Raw genomic sequence first — 17,919 nt, 5'->3', positions numbered from 1 at the left:
CCACGTTCAGAGCTAGTATCACCATTTATCATGCACATTTCAACAAAGATTAGTAAACAAACCAGGGAAATTGTTGTTAAAGTCTTCATATCTGTTATGATGTTTACCTGAATGCGAACAGCAGAGAGAGAGAGAGAGAGAGAGAGAGAGAGAGAGAGAGAGAGAGAGAGAGAGAGAGAGAGAGAGAGAGAGAGAGAGAGAGAGAGAGAGAGAGAGAGAGAGAGAGAGAGATATTAATGTTATCAGTTTTTTTTCTCACTAGAAATACAACCAAAATCTTAGTAATAGTGATATCGCAATATTTCATCTGCTGGCTCGACAAACTTAGTATCGTATATTAAAAAGTTGTTACAGTGTCGTAAAGATTACCGTTAACTGCTTTGGTGTGATACAAGCAATCATGCAGATATAAGACACTGCAAAGTTTACACTTTAAGAAAGCAAGATGTAATTTCCTGCTTCATTTAGTCTGAAAGAAATACACCATTTACATACATTGCACCAGATACGTAGAAGTTAATGTTTTAATTGGTACATAAGTTGGTACGTTATTTAGTTCATTTCATTTAGACAATATTTAGCAAGACACTAGTGTCATTCAATCTAGCATGGTTGTATCAAACAGTACCAGTGACGACTAGTTACCCGCAATGTGCTGTCTGTTGATTTGTCCCAAACATGACACTTTTGATTGTAAAGCAAGCACTGTAAATGATAAAGCGAATATCTCATATAAAGTAATCGTCATTCAAGCCAGCAAAAGGTAGCAATGTTGGTAAAAGTGTTGTCAAGCCAAACAAAGTTTAGTTTTTATACTGTGTCAATTGTAAAAAAGTTGCCAATTTGATTAGAACCCCCCCCCCCATCTGATTAATGAACATCATTTGAACGATGTTGAAATCCTGAATTTAAATTACAAAGCTCGTTTAACATAAAAATAAGATAAAATTGAGATTAAAGATGTCAACCCCAATGTAAACGTCTTTGATAATTTAGACCAATACTTACGGTATCTGTTCCCTAGCTTAAAGTCCTTAATATATATACCACTGATAACACACTGCTCATCAACCAGTCTGTTCACAACGCTTTTATAGGCTCTTCCTTTAATATCATTAGCCTATAAGTTTAATGATGTCATTATATGGTGTGGTCTATTTACGCAATATCTAGCTCTGCTGACGTCAGTTTACGACTATCTCTAAACCACATGCTCTTGTAATTAAAGGATCATGCTATCCGGGGTGTCGACGTTCTTAATACCGTATCTAATTTCCATGACGAAAGGTGGACTTAGTTGTCTTTAATTGCTTGCCACGCTGTGCATTTAAGTACTCACTGCCTATGTTATTGCAGACTACAATCTTTAGGCGTGAAGTTGAACTTTCAAGGACACTAAGGATCAACCAGGGTTCTAATTGATATGTGACTTAAAGCATTTTCATTACAGTATTGGCTATGCACGAAACACATGTAGTTCAGAACACACATACTATACATACATACATACATACATACATACATGCATATAGACAGACAGACAGACATATACATACATACATACATACATACATACATACATACATACATACATACATACATACATACATACATTTATGAAACAGATAGTGAATTGACCTGGATTTGGTAGTCTTAGTCAGTAATTATTTTCCCGCAAATAAGAACTGCAATGTCTGCTACTTTATATGTTTTGTTATGTACCTTTCGGGTTTTGGGAGATTCATTTCATGATTATATATCACATACATTATTGCCACGAAACAATGCACTGAAACTTTTTGATTTTGACTTTTCTGTGAAAGTCCGTGTCATGGACATGCATCGTGTCATGGGAGTCAGTAGATATGTGTAATTGCTGAAAATAGAAATGAAAACTTATGTTCAAATGTGCCATATGCATGTCTGTTTAATGACAAGACTTCCACTGAAAAAAATGAACGAAGAATTAATTCCAAGTTGGATATTGATTTTATTGCTACCAAATTGTTCATGGCATAAAGATGGTGTCACGACCTTTCTAGTTACAATCAATGAACCCAAAGTGTCCCTGGTCCTTTGTTTTCGTCATGATAGTGCTTCAACAGGGTAGCACCGGTAACTAAGCTAATTACATTGACATCATACAATACCACTCCCCTTGAAGTCCATGTGAGCATCAGAGTCCAGGGTGTTCATGTCGTCGTGCCATCAGGAGGGCTGATGCATCAATCTCTTTCTGATTTTAACATATATAAGTCACACTGCCTTTATAGTCAGATATTCTCTTTTCCTTAATTCAAAACTAATCCAGACGTTTTAAATGTGGAATGGTGTAAATGACTTCGTGCTCATGTAAATAACCTATTCCCTTAGATAGTGCATACTAGTTATTTTTTCGGATTGGTAATTAAATACATACTAGAATTTATTTCATAAGCCTCTTCAAAGTATGATTGTAATGTCACATTTATTGTCATGATTTGCACAGTTCATAATATTTGGGATGAATGTCATTGTAGTGTTCTGACAAAAGAAACGGACTACCAACGTACCTGTGGGTCTCAGTTCTAGCGTGCATTGTACGTATGTTGCACACTTTTTTCATAATGATGCTATCCGTCTATTTTATGGTGCTTTAAACATAATCTTTTAAATGTCATCTGGAAGAGAGAAAACGTGTTTTCGTCACGAGTGACCTTGTTGTAGCTGTATCTATATAAAATTTTACCTCTTTCGCAAGCATCTTCGTTAACTGGACCATTCTACCTCCTTATGTTGAAATGCAAGTTTATGTAGCTTCTACTTTTTTCGTTAGTCAAGTCTCAACGTTATTATGATGTGTAAATCAGGCGGAAAATATTCATCAATGGTTTCTCGTTGGTCACGTGGTTCAATATGGCACAGACCATGACGATACAAAATGGCGGCGACCAAGGATGAACTGCATCTACATCTACGCTAAATCTCGTCAAAGACTATTCGATTCAGCAACTGGACGAGCTAAACTAAACCGACTAAACACACCTACATACATCTATATTCTATGATATATTAGCATATTATTTTACATAAACATTAGTTATTGAGCTTGATTGTGCGGATTCACCACACTAGTGCTTGCTATCAATCTAGAGGTTATAGTATATTAATAATAAAATCCCAATTAGATAAAACCTGACTTTAGATTTTAATTGGGGCACTGTACGGAAAATACAGGCAGATGTCAATATATATATACCCAGATATATGCTAGTCAACTTACTAATCAAAGACCAAATAACGTTCACTTCTACGCTCTGTAAACATGTATTAATCACACTCAAATGGACATTGCTTCAGATATTACAATTTATTTGAAACTATGAAAATCAATAACAGAATCAGAATAGATAGATATGTCACTTTGGTTTCTCTAAGTTATTCCATACGATCTATATATGAAAATCGTGGCATCCGTTCAAATTGTTAAATTTGATTTTAAATATACAATGAATTTGTTTTGTCAAATGCAGACAGCTATAAATAAAACAACTATAATGGCTTGAAGTTGCAAAACACTGAAAATATTGTCACAGAGTGAAATTATAGTTTGGTAATATACACTGAGCTTAATATGTAAACAAAAACATAGGTTTGTAGATTGCGTTCATCGCTGAATCAATGTTTTCATGACGTCACGAGGTCATTGAAAGCTTCTGAGAACTCTTCATTCCCTTTGAACAGTTGTCTGTAATCATCTAGCGATCGGCAATTAGGCTCTGTTGAATGACAAGAATAGAAATGTGGCGTTAATAATCATTTTGCTTATTTTTATAACGTTCGTTACGCTCATTTGCATAAGTTGCGTCATGCTCATTTGCATAAAATCGGTCATGTTCATTAGCATTACACTATTACTTCGATTATCATTCAATATGACTCTATTGTAGACTATGACGTCATGTACGAGTAGGAAATGGCCCACTTTATATCGTCCTGAGTCTAAGACTGACAATAATGTTACATAGCCAGATGCCCTATATGACCACTTGCAAGCTTCCATCTTGAATAGTGAATTGTGGGAAATCGTGGAATGTTGTAACTTTCCATTTATAAACATCACAGTTGCACGCAATCTTTAATGTCGTTTGTTTAATTAGTTTCGATGATCTAGACTCTAACAGAAGGGATATTCTTCTCTTTAGCCAATATTATCTTAAATATGATAATTATGCAGTCTTCATCATGAACAGTCGGGTACAGGTACAACGATTTTGGCTTTAAAGCAAAAGTGTATCTGGTGAATTCACTATGATTAAAAAACTGTTTGGGCGTTAAACAAGATAAAATGCATTTGTTTCACTCACTGTCACTTGTCAATGCTGAGCTGGCATGGATCACAAAGAAGGTGACGTTTGTACCTTGCCAAGCAACTTCCGATAAAGGTGTTGTTGACTGTTTCTATTATTGTTGTAATTGTGTAACACAGCAATCAGTCGTACGTTTAACGGAAGTTCCCTACCAAGGATCGTACGTCACTTCCTTCTAAGTTATGATGGGTGCCAGCCTCGTACTGTTACGTGAGAGTGAATGAAACCTACGTGTTTTATCTTGTTTAAAATCCAAGTTGTTAATAAGCATGGTGAATTCTCAAGGTATTGGATGTTTTAATAATGTAATTTAATTATCTTTTGTCCGTTATATTAATGCACACATAAATGAGGACTGCTGAAGCCATGACAACTGGTGTGAATATTAACACCATACCAACCTCCAAGTTGGCAAATTGCCAACACTGTCTTTATGCCCAGATTCGATGTGTCTGTTTTAAGTGCATCACTTCGTCTGCCAATTCCAAACGCAGGCCCAATACCTCGTCCAGCATCTGTCAAATTTATGCAGATTACAGCTACAAGTAAAGATAAAACGATTCCAAACTTCATTTTCTGTGCGATCTGGAAAATAGAGGAAAATGGGACAGTTGTGATGTGCAATTCAGAAAAATGGCAAACTTAGTTACAGCACAAATATGATCTAGTTGAGACACTGGAGACATTTTTATTAAATATTACCATCTTTCAATTGTTTCCATTTTATCCATTAAATGCGATAATAATGTTGATATACCCAAATTATATTAAAATGTAAACGGCATTTTATTTTTGTCGCGCGAGAAATTGTAACGGTGCACCAGACGACGGTGTTTCAGGTGACACATGTTTTATTGTATAGTGTTATATACAGCGTAAATATTAAAGAACTCCACTTAAACCTGAGAACTCTTCATCAGTTGGCCTCCAGTTGTGTCAACAAACTTTGAATCAAGAATCGTCACACTATGTACTGAATGCAGTTGCTGTCACGTGACTATTGCTCTAGGTTTGAAATGGTATGAGCATAATGTCCTCTCAGCTGTTAAATACCGATTCGGAAGAATATTTCAAACTGTTGCGATATTTCTGTTTTCTGTTTATAGGATTTGTGAGTGTGACTATTTTTGTATCCACATCATAGGCTCGTGTAGTTAGGGGTAGGTTTCATTTGGGTGTACCGTTTTTCAGTTTATGATGGTATATTTTAAATAAGAAATATTTTGTGTCCCTTTGAACTAATCAAGTTTCAATAACCTGTCGAACCATAGTAGATAAACCCCTTTCCCATTTTGTCTGCTTGATAGTAACCATGGCCACAAAACACTGAACAATCCAAACTATGCAGAACGGCCGTCATTTCAAACTCAAACATGTGGGAAATAACGCTTCAATATTATAAATGTATGGACACATTTAATATAAATGTGTACTATATGCATACATACACACGTACGAACGCACGTACATACATACATACATACATACATACATACATACATACATACATACATACACACACACACATACATACATACATACATACATACATACATACATACATACATACATACATACATACATACATACATACATTCGTAACGGAATCTCTTTAAGAGTGAATTGAACTCTCATTTATGGTTATAAATTGTGTTTCCATAAAAGTGGCCACAGGCATAGCGCCCCCATGGGCCAGGCCCACGTTTTGTACAATGGAGATACTGATAGATTATTGCAGACTGTAGCTGGTAGTCGAAGTCAAGGATACGAGCGCCCTCTCTCACAGTAATTTTATGTAGTAAAAGTATGGTTGTTAAGCCTTTATAGAAACATGTCTTAATTTGACAGTAAGTAGCTAGATATAAATATTAAGACTATTGAATATCTGTTTTTGATTTTCATCCCGTTTATAATCGGAAACGTCATATATAAATCAATAGGGCAATATCATTCGCATACTTGATAGCTCGGTCTCCCTGGCAACACCTTGGCAACGTAGTAACAAACATGATAGGCACACGGATAGTAAAATCACACTGCTGCCAGATAGCACAATTTCACGCCAATTTCCCTTTCTATTAGACAGTTCGTAGTATTCCACTTACATCATCAAATGAGTTTCCATATAAACAATTATTGACGGTATAGGACTTCTGCAGTCAATTTCAGAGGAAAGTGATGTCTGAAAGGGAAAGACAATCACTATTCCGTGACTATGTATCTACGGTTCTATACAATCATTTCAATTAGAGTTAACATCTGTCAACGGGGAGGACGTCTACATTACGTTCTGTCTGTTGTGCAGACATAGTACCCTGGCGGTGTAATTCATCGTAAATAACTCAGTCTGTTACATTGTCATTTCAAACCTTCGTTGTCACTGAAATGTAATCTGCGTTCGTTGTACACGACGTACACAGCCTGAGAGAGAAGGAGGGAGAGAGAGAGAGAGAGAGAGAGAGAGAGAGAGAGAGAGAGAGAGAGAGAGAGAGAGAGAGAGAGAGAGAGAGAGAGAGAGAGAGAGAGAGAGAGAGAGAGAGAGAGAGAGAGAGAGAGAGGGGGGGGAGGGAGGGAGGGAGGGAGGGAGGGAGGGGGGAGGGGGAGGGAGGGAGGGACGGACAGACAGACAGACAGACATGGAGACAGGGAGACAGACAGCGTGACAGTTAGGCAGACACTACAGGTAATTTCTTGTGATTTGGAAACATGGAAGTGATTTTATATCATTCTGCACCTTGCGACCTTTCTAAGCTAGAGTTATTAAAATAATAAATCTCTACTGTATACTGGGCATGGACTTTTTGGGAATAAACAAAGTTAGGACCTCCCCATCCCTCAACCCTGATTTAAAGGACATACAACCGAGTATAATTAACAACTCCCTTCAAACAACGTAAATGATCAATCATGATTATTGGGCACAACCAGGTGGCTACAATAAAGTGAACCTGAAATTAAAAAAAAGAAAATATCCATTGCTCTGTAGCTGAATTTCAACCTAGGAAAACAACCAACAGCACGGTTTTGTGCTAGCATTTTCCAAACAATACTCAAATACACACTCACAAAACGCTCTCAGTACAACATACTATTTGGTCATCAAACACACACAATAGGAGTACATAAGGCATTGTGGGTAATCTATGCAAATACTGGAAATTCAAACTACCATACACAGCATTGCTACGGAGGTCTTGTTTTCACCCTATTTTTCTTTCCCCATGAAATATGTGACTTCTTGATTTTGTACAAACTGTCTTTGAATGTCTGAATATTGTAAAATAATATATAAAAAATACTTTAACCTTATATGTGTTGTTGGTGCTATATGCACTAAAAACTATGGAAACATAACATAAAGTCAACTATTTTGAGCTCTGGGCGACTCTGTTATGGCTTTAAGCCATAACGATATTTCAATTTTCGCTGTAACGCGATGATTAGATACTGGCTATGTCATAAGGAATATACGGGAAGTGTGTGTGTAAGCATGGAAACACCTTTGAGCATTGCACATTTCATACAATTTTATCGAAAGGGTACCTTGGGGCCAAAGCATAGAATTCAAAGGTTTTGAATTTAACCTCATTGGGAGCAAGTTCTTGTCATTTCACATGAAACCGATAATTTTTTACCTACCCAACCCTCTGTCATGTACATATATAACATTTAACCTTTGCACATCGTCTACACATCCGCACAATATCAAAAAGCAAGCTATTAGTGTAGCGACAGTCTGAATGATATCTCTCACGTTACAATATTATTCAATAGATTCACGACCCACGGATTTGATTCGGTACATCTCACAACGTTTACAGCTCAGCAGGGAGTTGTATACAAAATGAATGGACGATGTAGAACATGAAATAGATTTGAAAGCTATAAGCACAAAGTGATGAATCTTTATGTCTAATATATAGTGTATCTTTGTTGATACTCAAAATGTCGTCAACTATCAATCACTCCTGAACAAGCATGTAATAACAACCATGAATTTCGTTGTAGACAATTTGAAATCACCTTAAAAACTGAAACTTCAGAAGTACATTGTTTTATTGCATATATGTCAATGGCTATTACAATCATTGTGAAACAGAATACTGACAGATGGCTAATTTAAATATCAGGCTGTGATCATTCAATTGATTATTTGTCGGTGAAAGTAGGCAATATTGACTTCTGACTTTATTGTGCAGACATTTAGACTGCAACGCTACAGTTTCAAAATTGGTAGAGTTTCTACACTTACCAGCCTGTCAGTCAGGGGTAAAAAAAGGCAGTCTTATATATCGACCTGACAACCATCACCAAATTACTTTTTCGAAAGCACAAGACAGTTTGTTCATTTTCACATTTACGATGCAAACCCATCTCGTAATCTTACTGATATGCGTAATCGTTGTCTCTCACTCTTCCCTGAATAGTGTCTGTCTGTCTGTCTGTCTGTCTGTCTGCCTGCCTGCCTGCCTGCCTGTCTGCCTGCCTGCCTGCCTGCCTGCCTGCCTGCCTGCCTGCCTGTCTGTCTGTCTGTCTGTCTGTCTGTCTGTCTGTCTGTCTGTCTGTCTCTCCCATTTCATAACCCAATTGTCTATGTAACCTGTACTGCAATTATCTCAAGTCAAGCACAGGACATACAACCGTGTTATACAGTGTCAAATTCCAGTTTTGGGATGCCATTTTGTATTTTGAAAGGCTTGATGAAGATTATGTGATAAGTCCAAATTACTAATATACTAAAGCTACAATTGCATGTTGTCTCTAAGTATTGCACCATGGGCCTGCAAGTTTTATAATTCTAACAGCTTAGGCACCAGGCTAACAAAGGCATGGGATAGTAGTCTAGTAGTCTTACCATCAGTCTTCTAATTTTATGACAAGAACCGTCGTCGTGCACATCGAAACGGCATAGGGCGTTTACCCATGTGAAATGCAATGGTAAACTGTGCAATATTGGGGATTTAGTGGCACCAAGGCCCATCAAAAGCGTGCGGGTATACCGGAAGCTAACGAATTAGCTTCGGGCGTCACATCCGGCAATGTTTGGAACGTTGCCACATTGTATGTTGCAGAAAGGAAAAAGAGTTATTTTTTTCGTCTGAAAAGTACAGTGCAACATCCAATTTACAAACTGTTCTTCCGAACGCCCACTTTTAACTCATTTACACACGAGTAGTGCACATCTACAAATTGCCTGTAACTATGGCTGTCTCTGCCATTTGATATAGTGCTAATAGTTGCATTCACCTCCAGCACTTGTGTTGGTGTAATGACAGTCGTTTGTTTTCCTGTCATTGTTCTCACAGTGGGAGTCTTGATGGTACAAATCAATACTAACAGAACTTTGATTTGAGTTATTACTAAACTGTTGAACAATAACATATCTCTCATCCTATGTTGCTGAAAATTAATGCGTACCTGAAAGACGAAATGGACTCCTAAACAATATCCCATCTCATCTCCCAGGCCGCTTAAAAGGGGTTGGCGTCTAAAAGATAGGGCTTGCTGTGTGTAATATAATTGTCGAGTTTTAAGTAGATAGAGAAAATTGTTTTAAAAGGAATCACTGCGATCAAATTACGGTGATGGAAATTATGAAAACGTATGAAAATGATAGGACTTCGGATATGCCACGAGCCGACAAAAAATTGGAAATCTATAATATTAAACTAGAAAGTACACAATTTATGATTAACGTGAAATCATATTATCGCAGTTGGATATGGCTTTTGGAATTGTATCAACTTTTGTTACACATCACTTTATAGGTAGCCGCCTGCGATGTTATTCTTCGTGATAGTCGGCAAGTTCCTTCCAACATCTTGTATTAAATATACATTTCTGCGCAAAGAAAATACAACATATAAATACACCCAGAAACAATCTTATTATTTCAAATTAACGTTAGCCTTCACCCATATGGTGATTTCCTTTCAGTCTAGCACGAATTCCAACATGTACGCACAGCTTTGAAATATTCCATGTTAGAGGCCATTATTAAGTTGTTTTTATTTATTACTGTCAAATTTAATGCCTGGATGTAAATCGTCTCGCAATAACTAGTCTCTAAATCAATAAAAATTGACGTTACACGTCTTTCGTATGGCAATGCAATCAATATGTACACGATTACAAATTCTACCTCTGGCGTTTTCTGCCGTCGGTTTCTTCATTTCAAATCCATCATGAAGCAGTAACTTAATTATTGGTTTATTTTCCATCGCATCAGTGGGTCCGATCTCATTCGCTGCTCTTTTTCCCTGCCATCAGGGACGCAAACAAAACAGTGTACATTCATTGACGATGATACAAATCACGTTTCTGCTAGGATGTCTAACCCTATTTCTATCTCCAACATATCTCTGTCCTTAATTCCTAAGCTTGAGCACAAATATATATTCTTTGTACAGTTTAGCTATTGCGCCGCAGTCATTTCTGCTAACACTATTCATACTAAAAACAGCAAAGTATTGCTTCAATTTGTCTATTACATTTTCTCTTACATGTCGATCAATACAATCATTTACTCAACTATCGACAAGTTACCTCTAGTTTTTGTTGCAGTTAGCATATCTTCAATAACGATTATGTAGTTATGATATTGTGTCTAGGTACTAGTATATAGTGGGTATGGTAGGGAGACCAGGACCTGCCGACTTGAGGTGATGTTGTCTTGAAAGGTAAATAAAACCGGATAAAAAATGACCTGTGCAATTTGCAGCTTGTTTAGGAAAGATCATCGGTAACCATCTTACGTACACCCGATGAAGAGTCCGGAGCTAGAAACGTTGTGTAAGAAGTTTCCCTAAACGGTATTTGTGTTGTCTTTCTTATTCGATATATATTAATGACATTTTATGAATTGACATATTCACATTGTTACAATCGTGGTTGTTCGCAATATTTGTAATCGGTCAAGGTAACTTGGAAAATCAAAATCGGATAAAGATTAAAACGCATTGCGCAAGCGTAAACGACGGTTCTCTGCCAACTGTAAAGGAAACGACGGTGCATAACTGTAATAGGCTGGTCCTATCATTATGACTAATGCGAAAATGTGGAATTGAAACCCTGGCCTTTATTAAAGATCGTCGGATATGCACATTTCATTTACTAAAACGTTTGTTAGATTAACCTAATGAATAGTATTAGTCAAGGGCGCAAATCTATATAGAACCGTTAATTAAGATGTACTGCCAGCTAATGTTGTGTGTGGGTGGACTATTTAGCATTGACTTCGATTTCAATATTTTGCCCAAGGTGACTGATCATAGATTTAAACATGCTGCCCAAACTGACAGATCATAGATTTAAATGCGTTGCTTAAACTGACTGATCATCGATTTAAACTTGTTGCTTAAACTGACGGATCATACATTTAAACATGTGTCTTAAACTGACTGATCATCGATTTAAATATGCTTCCCAAACTGTCCGCCGGTCAGCGATCAAACATCCTGCACAAACTTTGTGGTATTTGAGTATTTACAAATGGCTTCATTGATCGTGTGTTCAGAAAGAAAATACAGTAATCGCCCTAAATTTCATGTTGTAATTGGCAACATTAACAAATAAGATTATGTCGAACAGGAAATGTACGATTCTGTATCATGTATACCATATACGTCACTTTGATGTAACACTGCTAAGGTATTGACCAATGAAATGGCATCGAATGGGTGTGTCTATATTTAAGGTAAAGTTGATGTCTTTGGGTAGATACAATGTACAGTTACATATGAAATAGGAGTGCTTGCCAGGATCCCTTTAAATAACATAATTGTTTATCTTTCAACAATAGCCGATACAAAGATACAAACCATTCATTAATAGCAATAATGAATTATTGAGGGCTCTTTATAACTTAGTTTCCTTTAATGGCCCACACTGTGCATGGCTAGAAACTCGTTATTAGAAAAAATCAACAGGGAGATAGTATAGTTTGATCGCCATCCATAATAGCTTCACAAATCAAAGCAAGCGGCAATGGCTGTCTTTCGTAAACCATGCGTACACACATACACACACATATACCTACCTACCTACCTACCTACCCCCCCCCACACACGCACATATACATGCATACACGCATACATACATACATACATACATACATACATACATACATACATACATACATACACGTTTGGAACCCCGTGGAATTAATAGATTATTCACGTCATTCCCAGTCTAACCACGCTTACTTTATATTTCAGGAGTGTTCTATTGGGTTAGATATTAGAACTTTCCAGACGTATAACCGTTAATCACTCGCGGTTGTCATTCTGTTCCATAACATTCAGATATATTCAAGTGTTTACCTAATATGTCTTGCCTATAAATACCTTGAAAAAGAATTTTTATTCGAAACGTCTGATTTTACATCTATTTATTCGGACTGTCTAACAAGTTCCTTAAGCATTTCTACATACATACATACATACATACATACATACATACATACATACATACATACATACATACATATACAGAAAGAGTTACGGGGAAAATTAAATTGTGTTCATATAATTATTTGAGACTGAAATCCTGTTGTTGATGGGAAAGTAAAATGGGAATTTCTAAATTACAAACTGCATTTGTACCATTTTCAATAGTTCCAAGTAGTATATACTAATGAATTATTAGTTTATAACATTGTCGTGTCGATGTTACTCTTTGACTTTTGAAGGAAATAATCAATAATGAATTCATAGAATTATCTTGGTTTATTTCCGTGCCTGGTAATTTCGTTAATGGAACAATATTAATATTGTGTGTTTTGTTCGTGTGACGATGATAACAGCTATGTGTTCTTTTGTTATACAAAAGAAGGACTACATTTTCATCTAGGCTATCAAATATATATATATTTATGTCATTCGTCATCCTTTTCATGGCAAATCAAATGAAGGAGCTGAAATATGACATTTCCATGGACTGGTATTAATTTTCTATATTCCCCAACCAACTTTATGACGGAAGGATAAGATAAACTCCTCGACCAACAATATTACCCAGAATTAATTGAGACTTTTACGCCGCGATGTTTTTTTTGCGAATGGAAAATGTGATATGACTATATATATTTTCACATATACAACGGGTTATGATTACATTCAGCGAATTAGAATCGCAGTCATATGTCAACCATACCAAGTCGAAAAGTTGTGGTGATAACTCCTGAACCCATTTCAGATTGTCTCCAATCGTCTCACATTGGGAATTGAAATGCTGTTCAGTTGTTCAGAGCTAAACTGACAATTTTATAGCTATGAATCGACTTTTGTGATAATGTTTATTAAACATGCAACTGGCGGCGCCTGGGACCATTTTTGCATATGACTGACTGTATGTTTGGAGGTGGAGAACTTGTGATGACTCACTGGCAAGTAATCACCAAAATATAAACATTCCCTATATCTGGGTTTTTCACATGCAAAAGCCGCATATTTGAATAATCCTGAATGACACACAATCTAAGCAGCTGTTTGCAGGGGAATTTGTCTCATTTGGAGAGGATTTTTCATTCTATGAAACAAACAGACTGATTTTCAACTAATTTGTGTATCAAGTTACCATCCTACGACATTCACAAACAATTTGTACATGATACATGACCTGTGTGTTTCTCGAAGCACAGAAAAAATGCTGAAAACAAGACCCAGAAGCTAGTGCTCTGTACAGCAGTTTGAATTTCCCGCATTTGCATAGATTAGCCATAATCCTCTTTATATAAGGCAGTTCTGTCTTTAAAGTGGAACTATATCCACTATTTTATGTCAAGATAAAGTTAATTGGTACCAAAAAGTAAAAAACGTAGGAATTTTCTTCTTATTTTTCCCCCAGTGGAAAATCCCTTGGAATAGAGTGGTCTAGCGTTAGTGCAGCTGAAGCGCACATCGTAATTAGATCCAAGTTTTCATTCCAAAATAAAATTGAAATGCATCAGAAAGTCTATTATTCATAAAAAACACAATTCGATCGAAGACTCCGTTCCTAAAATACCAAAAAGTTGGCTAACAACAAAAAATGTCTTGTTAAGCTACTTCCAACAGGAAATAGTTTTTGACTAAAGTGGCCTTTAGACAGCCCAGTCTTACATATGAAATGGCGTCAAAATATAACAATTTGCCATCGCGAACTTAATGATCCTTAGGAAGTAATTACAAGTTTCCGGTACAGAAATCCGTGCGACTGGATTACTCCCTTCTGAGCACGCAAATCTGTTTATCCTATATAATGACAACAAGAGTCAGTGTCCGAAGTCCATTTGCTATTGACCTTAAAATTCCATTGATTAGTGTCAACATTTCGGAAATTGGATTGGATTGGATTTTATATGCATGACAAAGCTTTTGTATATTCAGCAATGAGGATGTATTGTTCGGACCATAATCAATTTTAGCAATACAAAGCTAGACGATTGAAGTACAATTTAAGCACCTGTAAGCATCTGGCAGGTGCTCTCCTCATCAATCGACCGACGAATTTCAAAAATTGGATTTTTAAGTTCAAGACTTGTGAGTACATTATTAAGAACAGGTAATGAGCAGAACCTTTGTAATCTCGTTTAGATTATATGTTGTTTTTTTACTTCCGTAATAGAGCAAACTTATTGGCGTTATTATATGTCTGGCGATTCAATCGCAATTTCTCGCATTATGTCACTTATAAGACATTCTACTGAAGCCAGGAGGATTATCCCCAATCATATCCTACATACACATTGTGTTATTTTAGTAGGTAATTTGCTAAATCCACTTGGATTATGTCTTCTCACTTTATATAAAATACCGGCTCACAATTCTTCCTTCTATTTTGATAAAAACATATTGAATAATACAAACTATATTATTATGATATGAAATTGGTCATATGGCGTAATGACTCAATGATTTGAAAACATTCTATAATGCAATGTCATCACGTTGCTAGGAATGGACTCAGCCGAATTTGTACAAATAAATAAAATTGATATAAAATTCATATCATGTATCAGCACATTTCTATAATGTGTTGAGTCAAAAACTACACGTAAAAACAATGAGTGGTGTCCCATGTTTCTGAAGGGCTAAATTGTGACCAGACAACCACACATATAATTTGGTTTTGATTGTCGTTGAATACAACTTTCTAAGAAGACCCCAAACTAAACACACACAGTTTGTTGCATAAATTACAAACAGAATGATTATCAGAGTGCTATTCTTAATGCGTGAAAATATAATTTATTTTTATTTTGAGTCATGGGTAGACACGGTACTCAAACAAAGGTAGTCTGGCCAAACGTAAAACTGATAAGATAGATTTATAGAAATTTTCGTCTGCAGGATCCCTTTCCTGACTTTCGTTGTAAACGGCAATTACAGGTTTCACCTAAAACAACGACATGAAACAGGGAACAGAACAGAACGGTCGAAATAATCTGACTTCATCGAACTAGACCCATCTCATAAGTATCGTACCATTTCCGCCCTAATAATTCGAACAAACTGTTAATTTTGAAAAATTCAAACGTCCTTCTAATTGAAGTAAAGGATGTTAGAATTATGCAAGATATAATTATTTATGGGCTCATAAAATAAAGGTAAGAGGTTTTCATATTTAGCATGAATTCACAAAAAGGGAACATTTTGTACTTTGACTTCAAACGGTTTTACACATCTCGACACTGTTAAAACATTACATTTTATGCGAAAGTAATAACAAGATCGAATCATTTTTATGTACCTGAAATCGTATTTTGTATATGTGAACCAAGTATCCTAAAATGTGAAAGAAAGTTGGCCGGTATTCAAATAACCAATACAATATTAAAACCCTACTCGAGATCAAAAACATAATTTGCAAGAAAATAATGAATTCAAAAGAAAGTAAGTTTTGTCGCGACCAGTTTTAACCGCATGTTTGTTGTCCATGTATTCAATGTTAAAAGGGATATCAGATAGGTACCCGACAGGAAATATTTCCAAAACACTTGATAACGATAACTTTTAGTGGAAAATAAGTGCAAGAATGATTTCTTACCTCTAATATCTGTTTACTAACGGAAATTTATGGCAACTGCTTTAGAACCGTAATAAACGACAAAATATTTGACGACAGTAGTTTTGTAGCTCCATATCTACATCCCAAACATGTATCGACGCTCAGTTTTAAACCTTAATGTCTGTAACCAAACATTTCTGACGACAACACTGAGTAAGGTTTTGTCATTCATAATCACTGAGCTCGACTATCCATAGCCACAAAATTATACATTAACCTACGCTTTAAGGAGAACAAAACAATCTTTTAAAAAGACGTTTCACTACTAGTAAAAAGTATCCAAAAGAAATAGACATTGTCGCAATATAGTCCCATTTGCATTCGGCATCCGAAGATTATACTTTTTCCATTTTTAGAATGGACCTACGGTTCCTTTCCCTAAACGGTCGTTGGCAGCCCTACGCAAAACGGCATAGTTTTTTTGTATTTGGCCTATTATTTCAGGGCGTATCTACACCTACGTACATTTGTGTAATTACAGTATTTTGCACGTTATACTTATACATTTTTATATGTCCATTTTATACTTGTATAAGGGAAAATATATTGCCAATTACTTTTATAATCCCCACTGCAACACAAATTTGTCTTACTTCTGTCGTCTCGAAAGGTTGACACTTTCAGACAACTTAGTAGATATATATTTTATGCTACTAAACTTAGAAAAGATGCTAGTAGAAACTCTGAGATACAAAGGGTCTGACAAATTTGATATTTTCTAGTGATCCGTTCTTTTTTGTATATTTAAGGTTTGTATGTTTTGGCTGGTGGCCAACAGTACTAAATAAACGATTGATTGAGTACAGTACTTTGCACTTGTAACGCAACTTCTGAAAGTGACGAATCTGAAAGAGTCATTTCCTATATATTTCCTGGTGTCAAGTTGCAGTATATTATCTCGTGTATATGATATAGTTGGATAAACTGTTCACAAGCGATGCATATATTAGAAACTAAAACGTAACATTTCTGATGTTCTTGAACCGAATTAATGCAAGTGTAAAGCATCTGCACTGTTATCATTCGGCTCACCGAAGTCAGTAAGAACATGCGACACAGGTAAAAGTTATATATTGATCGCAAAATGTTACTTACCCTAAGTACAGGTTTGAGGTGAAATGACAAGGTTGGCCCTCGGCTACTGACTGACTTTATCAATAATTTTAACTTGCTTCTCGTCCTGGCGTCTTAGTAGAGAAAAATGCCAACACTGCGTCGTCAGCTTATTGGCGTACCTTTTATACAGCATACGTAAATTATTAAGACATTTTGACGACAGTGTGGCAACAGTGACATCCACAGATAGTGGTTGACGCTTCTTCATCATACACAGTTGATTGGCCAAGAGGTAATCTACGTAGCATGCATACATTAATATATAATGTTGTTACTTTGTCGTAGATTGTGAAATTTGATTAGCAGAGTCCTAGCAACCAATATTACACATTCGTTGCCAAAGCAACATGTTAATGCATCTTAGACACACTCAAGTACACATTGATTTGAGGTTTTCAATTTATTT

The 17,919-nt window shown here is 36.1% G+C and overlaps 1 long non-coding RNA gene across 1 annotated transcript; it reads right to left on the bottom strand.

Annotated features, from left to right (window-relative positions):
* Nucleotides 1-3,402: 3,402 nt before the first annotated feature.
* LOC144448693 (uncharacterized) lies at nucleotides 3,403-17,624 on the bottom strand. The gene is made up of 3 exons (XR_013482117.1): nucleotides 17,493-17,624; nucleotides 4,751-4,934; nucleotides 3,403-3,758 (listed from the first exon to the last, which is right to left on the bottom strand). It is a non-coding gene; the product is annotated as an uncharacterized LOC144448693 (long non-coding RNA).
* Between the last annotated feature and the right edge of the window lie 295 nt (nucleotides 17,625-17,919).

This window comes from Glandiceps talaboti, chromosome 17 (genome assembly GCF_964340395.1).
Source record: "Glandiceps talaboti chromosome 17, keGlaTala1.1, whole genome shotgun sequence".
NCBI classification, from domain to species: Eukaryota; Metazoa; Hemichordata; class Enteropneusta; family Spengelidae; genus Glandiceps; species Glandiceps talaboti.
Note: the sequence above shows the minus strand (reverse complement) of the source record. Positions and strands in the feature narration are given on the sequence as shown.